Source organism: Anastrepha obliqua, chromosome 3 (genome assembly GCF_027943255.1).
Source record: "Anastrepha obliqua isolate idAnaObli1 chromosome 3, idAnaObli1_1.0, whole genome shotgun sequence".
NCBI classification, from domain to species: Eukaryota; Metazoa; Arthropoda; class Insecta; order Diptera; family Tephritidae; genus Anastrepha; species Anastrepha obliqua.
The window spans coordinates 83,676,054-83,686,917 of NC_072894.1; the positions used below are offsets into that span (position 1 = coordinate 83,676,054).

Consider the following 10,864-nt stretch of genomic DNA (forward strand, 5'->3'; position numbering starts at 1 on the left):
TCGATTTTTTCCCGAGCTCCTCCTCCACTTTGTGGTGTACGTCTCGATGTTTTTCGACAAATGGGGGTCCTACAGCTTCATGCCGCCTTCGAGCGGTTTTTATGAGGAACTTTTTCATGGCAAAAATACACACTCGAGCTTTGTGAGACGGTGCCGAGTCCTGTGGAAACATCCATGGTCTGTCACCGAAATGTTTGTCTGTCCACGGCTTCAAAGCAACCTCCGGAATACTTTCCCGATAATATTTCGTATTTACCTTGACGCCAGGCTCGTTGAAAACGATTGGAGAACACCCATCTGCGGTTACAGCGTCCCAAACGATTACCTGTGGCGAGTGCTGCCACCTGATGGCCAATCGATGACTCATATTCTCGTATGAAGGGTCGGTCAAATAAGTCCTATTGTTTTGGGAGTTTACGAATTGCTCAGTTTGAAAAAATATCTCGTCAGAGTAACTCCTTCGTTCCCTCAAGTCGGAGTTTTTGCTGCTTTGGTGTGAGATCATTTTTTAATATAGTATGCGGCGGATGCTACGGTCAGATATTTTCGGTTCTTTCGCCATTTGATTGGAACTTCGTCGGGGATTTCGCTCAAGTCACTTCTTCACTTTTTGAACTATTTCACGTGACGTTGCAGCCTTTTGATGACCAACTCCATGACGTTTCGCGATGCTAACCGTATCATTGTAACGAGTAATGGTGCGATAAACAAAAACTTTATTTGCTTGAAGGTGCTCGAGCTCACGAACAATCGCTGGTTGTGATTTTCCAGCCAAATATAATGCAATCACACTATTACGTTTGAAATCCATTACTGATTTTCTTTTTTCGCATTTACTCACGGCAAAATGCTTCCTTGCGCTTGTAAACAATACTCTGGACTGTCATTTAGTCAATTTGCCAGCTGTCTGGGTACACGAGCATCAGCTGCGCGAACGGTCTGAAGTCGGTTATACTTCGAGTACCGGACCCTGTAGATATATTATTTTCTTTATTATGAAAATATACATAAATATCTTAAAAACAATGACTCAAATGATCGCGTGTCAGAAAAACACAATTATATTGACATTGAAGACCAAATTTATTGCAAATAAAATGCGTAAAGCTTTATTATATTCGCTTACAATTAAGTGCTTGTATTTTAAGGCACTAGTGACAAACCAAATCAGACTATTTCATCCGCCTGAACAAATTCTAAAAATATTCAAAATAGAGTACCTTCCTAAAATCTGTGGTATGCCTTCTAATGCGTTAATTTACAAAGATAGCAGTTTACATTTTTGTGGATCCCGAGATAAATAAGAAGCATCTGGACTTCAAAATCAAAGAGATTTTATAATTTTGAACCGTAGCGTTGAAATAGCTTTTTCTAAAATTAGATATAGGTCCTCGTATATGCAAGTACCTTCCAAAGCTCTTTCTTTCAATTTCTGTTTGCTCGTCGAGCTCACAGTTGGAAGAAGTGCATCTATGTTAGTATTTCACAGTCTCCCATCTGATATGTCGTAAGTAAGATTTTGCATCATAGTCAAATAAGGTCTCATAAATATATGTATCTTAGGTGAAGTTGTAATGTAGACAAATGACATTTTGGAAAGCCAATTTCTATAAGGAAAAAGTAAGATGATGTATTTGTAGGTAAGTTCAAAATACTTTTTAAAAAAAACCGAGTTTTATCTACTTCATCAAACAGGTCAAAATCCCAAACTTGAGCGGTGTAACTTGGTATAGCTCTTGTTGCTGCCAAAAGGATGTTCCATTTTACTGATAATTTTATTTTTTTGTTATGCTGCTTCTAAATATTTATTTTGGAGTTGTTCGATGTCTTTGCGATTGCTAATTCTGCAGCCTTTCCTATAGCAGAGACCTTTAGATAATATAAGCTGACATGGTGCTTTCTTCTTGTTAGGCACTAAATTCCTGGGTTCCTATGTAAAATTTATATTATTGATTATTCATAACCTTAGCCATGGAAACCATCTGAATAAAATTTAAATACAATTTTTAAATTTTAAAGTTAAAGTTATTTTATCGAAAGCCGATTGATATGTTTCACATATTTCACATTTTCACTGTATTTTACTATTTTACGTTTGTATGAGCTACTACTTTGTGTTGTTGCATTTGTCAGAACTCAACACAATCCTTAGCACTTTTTCCAATTAATTCTTATAAAGTTCAAAATTTAATATTGCACAGATAATCAGCTTTGCGAGCATGTAGACCAAAGGGTCATAATGTAGTCGATCGTTATTCGATATCTTATGATCGGCACTATCCGTGTTTGTTATTTGTTGTTGTTATTTTGCTTGTAGAAAATATACACTTTTTCTTTAAGAATTTTTTTATTATATTTTAAAACACTCTTGGCGTCCAAGCAAAATAATATTAATATGCTTTGTCCTTTAGTCGTATATTTGTGTTTAACACGGCAATCTTTAATGCCTCGAATTCTTGAACTGCCGTTATTGTGAATATGTGTTCTCTCTGCGTGTGAATCTTAACTACTAAATATTTCCATTTTCCAAATTTCTGTGAAGGTATGCCTTACGGAAAATACTCAAACTACAGAAAGCATTTTAGTTGCCGTCTATGAAATTCTGATTTCGTCGGAATGCATATCCATTTATGTATGTATGTGTAATGAAGTGTGCACTGCTTGTCTAGTTGGTATGTTGGGTATGAGTGTGAGAATTTGTATGCCTAATTAGAATAACAAAAGGATTGAGTAAAAAAGGACAACGCCGTTATTGAATGTTCATTCAGCTCTACACTTACGCACTGATTTACACACATACGCACACATCATGTGTGTATGTATGTTTGCATGGGGAGCGAAATTTGTACTTCGGCAGACTGGAGTGAACGGAAAGTAATTTCACTTTAATAGTTTTTGTTTGCTTGAAGTTTGAACGAAACTTAAGAAAAGGGCGCGTTATAAACAGAAAGGATGCGCTCAATATCAGAAGGACTTCCTGTCAAACAAAGAAGATATGGAGAAAACAATTATGCAAGGATAGATGTATGTATGTACTTATGTGCTAAGGCATGTGCGATCATGTGTGTATATACATCCATTTAAATGCAGGATTTAAACCTGAGAAAACTTGATATGCAAATAATTTCACGGACCTCAGACAAGGTGAAAGAGCGATGAGATGCTGGTAAAATGAGTTAAGGATATAAAGGAATTCATACCTGAATTTTATAGATGAGTGGCGTCAACACAAATAGCGTGAGAATATTTATTTAGCGCGGAATATCTCACTGCCATATACTTGCCCTATCCACTATTAATTCGCACCGCTACGAATTCCCGTTCACAAAAATAAAAACAATATAATGAAACATTTTAAGCTACAAAAATTTTCTAAATTTTTAAAAATTTCATTGAAACTTTCAAATTTTTAACCCGAATTTTTCTAGGTATGATGTATCCTGAATTTTAGCAATTTTTTATGTTGCCTTCCATGTAAAAAATGTCATGTATGTACTTTGTTCAAGAAAAGTCGTGACAGGGTATTTGGTAGTCACTTGAAACTTATGCTTTGTTAAAATAAAATTGACATGTTGTTTGGGCCAAAGTATATACAGAGAGGCAGCCATTGAGAATATCTTTACTTGACCATTTGTATGTGAAGTGACTTATTGTTTGCTTCTATTAACTCATAGCAGACAAATGGGGCAAAAGTATCTAAGAACATCATATGAAATTTCAATTAAAAATTTGTAAAATAATATAAATATAAAACTCACTGAATTACGTAGCTATTTTATAAAGTTTTTAATTGTTTTTTTTCTACCTTAAATTGTTTGGTAGTTCTCTTAAATCTTGGAGGACCTCTTTCAGAAGTTCATTGCTGCCTTGACGTCTATAGAACTTAATATTATTTATGAAGCATATGTATTCCACTAAACCTTTCTCACTCCGTTTGCCTTTCAGCTTGCCTTTTGAAGTCTTTACTTGAATGTGAACTTTAGACATGGGAAATGAATTGGACCCATGACCAGAGCGAAAATGTTGCACCACAAAACCCATATTGCAAAGAAATTTTTTTTTTATCGTTGTGAGAAATTTATTTAAGAAAAAAAACATTTATGGAATAATAATAATTTAGCCTATTTATTATCGTATAAAGTATTTTGTAGACTTTCTCTTGAGTACGATTGGAGTTGTGTGATGTGTCATATTTTTGTATTTCCTCAGTTATTGTGGGTACTTTGAGATCCCGATGAATTTGTTCATTCGTGATGTAAGAACAAAGACGGCGAAATGGTGACTGACATCCAGAGCAATCTTAAATTATGGAACACTTCTCGCACCTGTTAAATAGTGATAGTTGCCCATGTCACAGAGACTTTCTCTTGAGTCTGGTGAAGGTTATGTGAGTAAGGGTGTGAGCACGATTGGAGTTGTGTGTTGTGTGATGTGTCATATTTTTGTATTTCCTCAGTTATTGTGGATACTTTGAGATCCCGATGAATTTGTTCATCCGTGATGTAAGAACAAAGACGGCGAAATGGTGACTGACATCCAGAGCAATCTTAAATTATGGAGGGAACACTTCTCGAACCTGTTAAATAGTGATAGTTGCGCATGTCACAGAGAATGTGAAGATCCCGATACTCCAATCGACGACGACGGAATTGACGTTCTGCTACCCGACCATGACGAGGTGAGAATAGCGATAACGGGGCTAAAGAACAACAAAGCCGCGGGCGCCGACGGACTGCCGGCTGAGCTATTCAAACGTGGCGAGGAGGAGCTGGTAAGGTGAATGCATCAGCTTCGATGTAAAATATGGTCGGATGAAAGCATGCCTGCCGATTGGAATTTAAGTGCGCTCTGCCCAATCCATAAGAAGGGCGATCCTGCAATTTGTGGCAATTACAGCGGGGTTGGTCTTCTAAATATCGCCTATAAGGTTCTAGCGAGCGTATTGTGTGAAAGGCTGAAGTCCACCGTCAACCAACTGATTGGATCTTATCAGTGTGGCTTTAGACCTGGAAAATCTACCATCGACCAAATATTTACAATACGCCAAATCTTGGAAAATACCCACGAAAAAGGAATCGACACACACCATCTTTTCCTCGATTTCAAAGCTGCATTCGACAGTACGAAGAAGAGTTATCTGTATGCCGCGATGTCTGAATTTGGTATCCCCACAAAACTAATACGGCTTTGCAAGATGACGTTGCTTAACACCAACAGCGCCGTCAGAATTGGGAAGGACCTCTCCGAGCCGTTTGATATCAACGAGGTTTCAGACAGGGTGACTCTCTGTCGTGTGACTTCTTTAATCGCTCAGGCACAATATTTTATAAGTGCGTAGAATTGCTGGCTTATGCCGATGATATTGACATCATCGACCTTAACAACCGCGCTGTAAGTTCTGCCTTCTCCAAACTGGATAAAGAGGCAAAGCGAATGGGTATGGTGGTGAACGAGGACAAAACGAAGTACCTCCTGTCTTCAAGCAAACAGTCGGCGTACTCGCGTATCGGCACCCACGTCACTGTTGACAGTTATAATTTCGAGGTTGTAAAAGACTTCGTTTATTTAGGAACCAGCATTAACACCGATAACAATGTCAGCCTTGAATCTCTCTTGCCAACAAGTGCTACTTTGGACTAAGTAGGCAACTGAGCAGTAAAGTCCTCTCTCGACGAACAAAACTAACACTCTACAAGACTCTCATCATGCCCGTCCTAACGTATGGGGCAGAAGCTTGGACGATGACAACATCCGATATAGCGACGCTTGGAGTGTTCGAGAGAAAGATTCTGCGCAAGATTTTTGGACCTTTGCACGTTGGCAACGGCGAATATTGCAGGCGATGGAACGATGAACTGTATGAGCTTTACGACGACATAGACATAGCGCAGATCCAGCGGCTACGCTGGCTGGGTCATGCCGTCCGAATGGATGCAAATGCTCCGGATCTGAAAGTATTTGATGCGGTACCAGCTGGTGTTAGCAGAGGAAGACGAAGGCCTTCTCTGCGTTGGAAAGATCAAGTGGAGAAGGACTTGGCTTCACTTGGTGTGTACAATTGACGCCGGTTAGCACGAGAAAGAAACGACTGGCGCGCTTTGTTAAAGTCGGCCAAAATCGCGTAAGCAGTTATCGCGCCAATTAAGAAGAAGAAGATATAATACGGGGCGTTTGAGATCATTCTGAGGGTTTTCGACGGGAATCTTTGAAGTATTTCGATGATTGAGTTAGCTGCAGTGCCCCAAAGTTGGATGCCATATGTATGTTCATATCGGTTTCAAGATAGCTGAGTAGAGTGAGAGCTTACTTTCGAGAGAAACATGAGAGATTCGATGTAATAACCAATATAGACTTCTGAGTTTTTTTCCTAGACCCTTCCTTTTGGTGAATATATGGGTTTTCCATGTAAGTTTGCTATCAAGATGCATGCCGAGATAGTTTGCGTCGCTGGTTTGGGATATGATTATATATATTATTGACCTTAACTGGTGGGCAAATTTTTCTATTTAGTGTAAAAGTGATTTGGGAAGATTTTAACCCGTTTGGCTTAATGCGCCTGCGCCATTCTTTCAACCAATTAGTTATTTTATCAAGTCCTATATGTAGTTTTTGGAAAGCCGCATGGGGGTGGGAATCAATTGTGGGTACGGCAGTGTCACCCGCGAACGTAGCAACTATTGTTTCTTCAGAAGCTTGTAGATCGTATGTATATAGCAAGTGTAAGATGGAGCTCATAATACTTGGGGTACACCACCTGAACGTGCACATAGATCTGACTGTTCCTCGCCTTGTTTGACAAAGAAATATCGATTTTCGAGGTAGGAATTAATAAATACGTAATAATTTATTGGAAGAGTGTCTTTTATTTTGTACAGTAAGCCATCATGCCAAATGCGGTCAAAGGCTTGTGATATATCGAGAAAAGCTGCTGTGCAATATTTTTTTCGTTCAAATGCTTTGTGTATGCTGTTTATGAGACTAAGGACTTGTTCGATCGTACTGTGTTTTTTCTTGAGCCCGAATTATTTAAATAACAAATGAAGGCTCGTGAGTTTTGTAATGTTTGAATGAGCCAATACTAAATAATAATGTGAATATGTGGCAATATATGGCTTTACCTACTTCCAATATGTTTTCAGCTTTTGAGTTCGCTTGAGGAAGAAACGGTGTTGGTACTGTGTCTGGACTTAAACACTTTCACTTCACGCACGAAGCAGAAAGTGGTCTTGACTAAGGTGGTTCCCATAAATGTGAGCTGTAGACGGCAATGAAGTACGACACGCATTTTTCCATTGGTTTTTTGTAAATTCGACACAAAACATCGTAGTGGTTTTGCACAAAAAACACGAATTTCGCGGCATGTCTTTTTTCATATTATTTTATTATATTGTTTAAAATATTTGTTTTCCCAATTTCCTCAACTGAAAAGTAATTTCATTCGGTTTAAAACTAATGACACTTTATGAAAATTTTACATTCAAACGAATTGCCAAATAGGCTGCTCTTAACATTTTTTGTTTTGGCTGCTTGATTTACTGTATGTATATAAGTACACTGTTGTTGTTACGTTAGACTATGGTGTAGAGGCCTGGATGCCCATTGTGATACCACTAGTGCCCCCTATAACTCCACTTTATATCTCAGATAAACGATAAAATATTCTGGATGTTTGTCGATTCCAAATCTGCTAGACATGCACGGAATTAAAAGTTTAGATAGCGAGATCACATTCTGTCAAGAGTGGGGCAGTATTCAACGCTCTCCACCTTATTGTCGTTCCTGCAGCTGCGACAGAAGTCATTTGAGGGAAACCCCTCATTGCCCACTTCTTGTTGGCTTATGCGAAGTGGCGCGACCTGAGCTTGCTTGAGGATAAAGGGCTGCCCACATATTGGGCAGAATTGATTGATTTAGAAGATCAGTTCTTCTCCTAACCAGCTTATCTGCTGTGCAATTTCTAGAATTGTCTCTCTAGACAACGTTCGTGGTGTGCTGCTCAGCCGACTCATTTAGAATAATTGGAATAATTATTATTACTCCCTAGCGATTTTTTGGCGACTTGCCTGTCACTATCTGATCGGTTGTGCTGCAACACACCAGTTCCTGACCCGGAACGCTACCTGCTTGATAGCTATTAACTCAGCTAGAAAGTGTAGAAGTCAAGTAGCCGTAGACTTAAGTTCAGCTGCAGCACTTCTAAATGAATGCAACTCCCAATCTTTTTGCTTAGTCTTGAACCGTCTTGGGTAAAGGTTATACTATTCACATCACAGATGAAGAATGCAATTTAAAATTGAATTCGCTAAATTAGGTTTTATGGGGTTATATGTACTCACTGTAAGTTCTCAAGTCAAAACAATGATTTTTTCTGCATAGTCTAACAGCTTTTGGAATGAGTATTTAAATATGCAACTCCCAATCTTTTTGCTTAGTCTTGAACCGTCTTGGGTAAAGGTTATACTATTCACATCACAGATGAAGAATGCAATTTAAAACTGAATTCGCTAAATTAGGTTTTATGGGGTTATAGGTACTCACTGTAAGTTCTCAAGTCAAAACAATGATTTTTTCTGCATAGTCTAACAGCTTTTGGAATGAGTATTTAAATATGGCTAAGAGTTAGTACCTACAACTCTTTTGAATAGCTTCTAAAATGGGAAAAGAGGCATAGTGTCAAATTAAGCTGTCACAAATATTTGCTGTGAGTTCGCGTGAGGCATTTCGTTAGGAAGAAGCTGTGCAAACAAATTTCGGTAGCGTAAATATTCGGTGGAAGCGCATCAAATTGATGTTTTTTTATCGGTAAGTTACAATTAAAATTTTAACAGATCAGTAATGAGTTTCGTAATGACTTGTTTCGATAAACTTGCTTAGGTGTAAATAAGAGTTATATTTTTAGTAAACATTTAATTGCAAAACAGATACACATTTTAATTTTTTTTTCAGATTCTTATATGTACCACAGACAAGCAAGATTTTACTTTCGCTTTTCAATAGACCTACTGAGAAAATTATATATTTACTACTTTTGCGGAAATTTACATATTCATACCTCATCTATCTCCTGCAAAAACCACGTTCATTGTTACATTTAACAGGATTGGAATAAATATTCAAAAATAAAATAGCTATTTGCATAAGTTTACACAATTGGCATACAGCCCTTCGTCCTGCCCTCTCTGCGGCAAAATTTCATCTTTGTGCTCGGCGAGTATGTTGCCATGCAGCTGTGGTGCCCTAATCAAATTAGCAACAGTTGAAACTTTTTCGCACCTCATTCGGCGAGGTCCATCAACACATTGCTGCCGATTTGCCGTTTTGTGCACGTGTAGTTTGTTGTTTTTTCGCAACGGAACATACATATATATGTATGTGCATACATAGGACTGCATTCTATACAAATGCAAATCTGTTGTGCACAAAAAGTACTAACGAAATATAATACAACTTTTTTGCGGTTTACAAACCTCTGATTGTTGATAGTAATATTTTGTGCAACACATTTGTTTTCAACCTGAATTATGTTGTGATATTCAATGTTGCATGTGCCACATTTTATGGCATTACCGCATCCATTAAATGGTCTCAATCACGACGGAAGTGCATTAAGCGGAAACATTCGCACTCACCTTGGCGAGTTCACATACAGATATACAAAAAATATTTACTTGTATTGTATAAATCGCATTTAGCCGTTTGACGCCTGGCCAGCTTTGTTGCGGCGAGAATTTTACCTTCAAATGCATTCCCGAGTGATTTCAATTGTTTTAAGCATTTGCTTTTCAATTGTTTTGGTATTTTATATATTTTTATATGTTGTTAACAAACCCTTCTTTGGGTGTGCAATACGTGATAGTGTTTGCATTTTTCCCTTGCGTCCTTTGTGTTTGTTGGTTAAAGGGAAACAAATATTTTCGGATAATGTTTTAGTCATAAAATTATATTCACTGCATTTAAGCAATAAAAGATTATAAAAAAACACAATTCCAGTTTATCAAGTCTATTCAAATTAACAAATTTTCTGCTTTTAGAGTTGATCCCCACATGAAATATAGGAGTGGTTATTCACCTATTTTGCACAATTATTTTTATATTATAGGCCTTACTTAACTCCTTTGTCTAGTATTCAATTCTTCAAAGACAGCCAAATTCTTGATTTACGCTTGCATCGGATATGTGTATATGTATGAATGTTTTGGTTAGATGTTCCGCACTGAGTAATTATACAAGGTGGCGCAAAATTAAACACCCATTTGGGCTTTAGAATAACTTTTTAACTAAATAAAACATGATTTTGAGTGACAGAAATCTTTAGGCGTTCCATTGCTTGTCGGTTCGTTTTCAGCAGCTGTCCAGTTCACAAGTCGCAAAACAGTAAGACTCACACTATAAATTGGAGGAGGAGCTCGGCTAAAATCCCAAAATGGGTGTAAGTGCCAATTATATTGTACAAGGTGAAGTCCAAAATAAACGGGACTAAGCTAAAATAGAAACGACAGGAGCTTTGTTCTGATTCTGATTCGACTTTATTTATTCAAAATAGTCCCCTCTGGCCTCGATACACTGTTTTGCACGATCTAAAAGCTTTTCGAAAAAGTGTTTGAGGTCATTGACCGGAATGTCCTTCAGGATGTGACTCAAAACGTTTTCCTTTTATGTGCAAATGCAATTTTCCGAATAGGTAGAACTCACAGGGAACCATATCAGGCGAATACGGTGAGTGATTGATGTTAAAATGCGATTTCTAGTCAAAAAATCAGTCGAAAGAGTGGAGCGATGAGATGGTGCATTATCATGCAAGAAGTGCCAGCTTCCTCCTTCGCGGTATTCAGAGCGAATTCGACGAATGCCATGTAACAAACGC

The 10,864-nt window shown here is 37.8% G+C and overlaps 1 long non-coding RNA gene across 1 annotated transcript; it reads right to left on the minus strand.

Annotated features, from left to right (window-relative positions):
* Positions 1-1,123: 1,123 nt before the first annotated feature.
* LOC129241792 (uncharacterized) lies at positions 1,124-7,448 on the minus strand. Its single transcript, XR_008582160.1, has 3 exons — positions 7,123-7,448; positions 1,684-1,930; positions 1,124-1,607 (listed from the first exon to the last, which is right to left on the minus strand). It is a non-coding gene; the product is annotated as an uncharacterized LOC129241792 (long non-coding RNA).
* Between the last annotated feature and the right edge of the window lie 3,416 nt (positions 7,449-10,864).